Consider the following 261-nt stretch of genomic DNA (forward strand, 5'->3'; position numbering starts at 1 on the left):
GCTTCTCCCTATTCCACCTACTCTAACCTCCGTACTACTCTAAACTTCCTCCTCCCTCTTCCTCCCACTCCCTACACTGCTCCTTCGCTACCCTGTATCAGAACTTGGTATTTTACTCAAACCTTCAAGTGTACAGAACCTATCGTAACACAAAGACGAGCTGTCATTGGTCGGGTCGGGGCGGGGCGGGGCTATCTCAGATATTTCGCACTCGTCAGATATTTCGCGCGACACCGGTGCTAGGTGAACATGTCAACTCGA

The sequence above is a fragment of the Priapulus caudatus genome, unplaced genomic scaffold (genome assembly GCF_000485595.1).
Source record: "Priapulus caudatus unplaced genomic scaffold, Priapulus_caudatus-5.0.1 Scaffold566, whole genome shotgun sequence".
Classification (NCBI taxonomy): domain Eukaryota; kingdom Metazoa; phylum Priapulida; class Priapulimorpha; order Priapulimorphida; family Priapulidae; genus Priapulus; species Priapulus caudatus.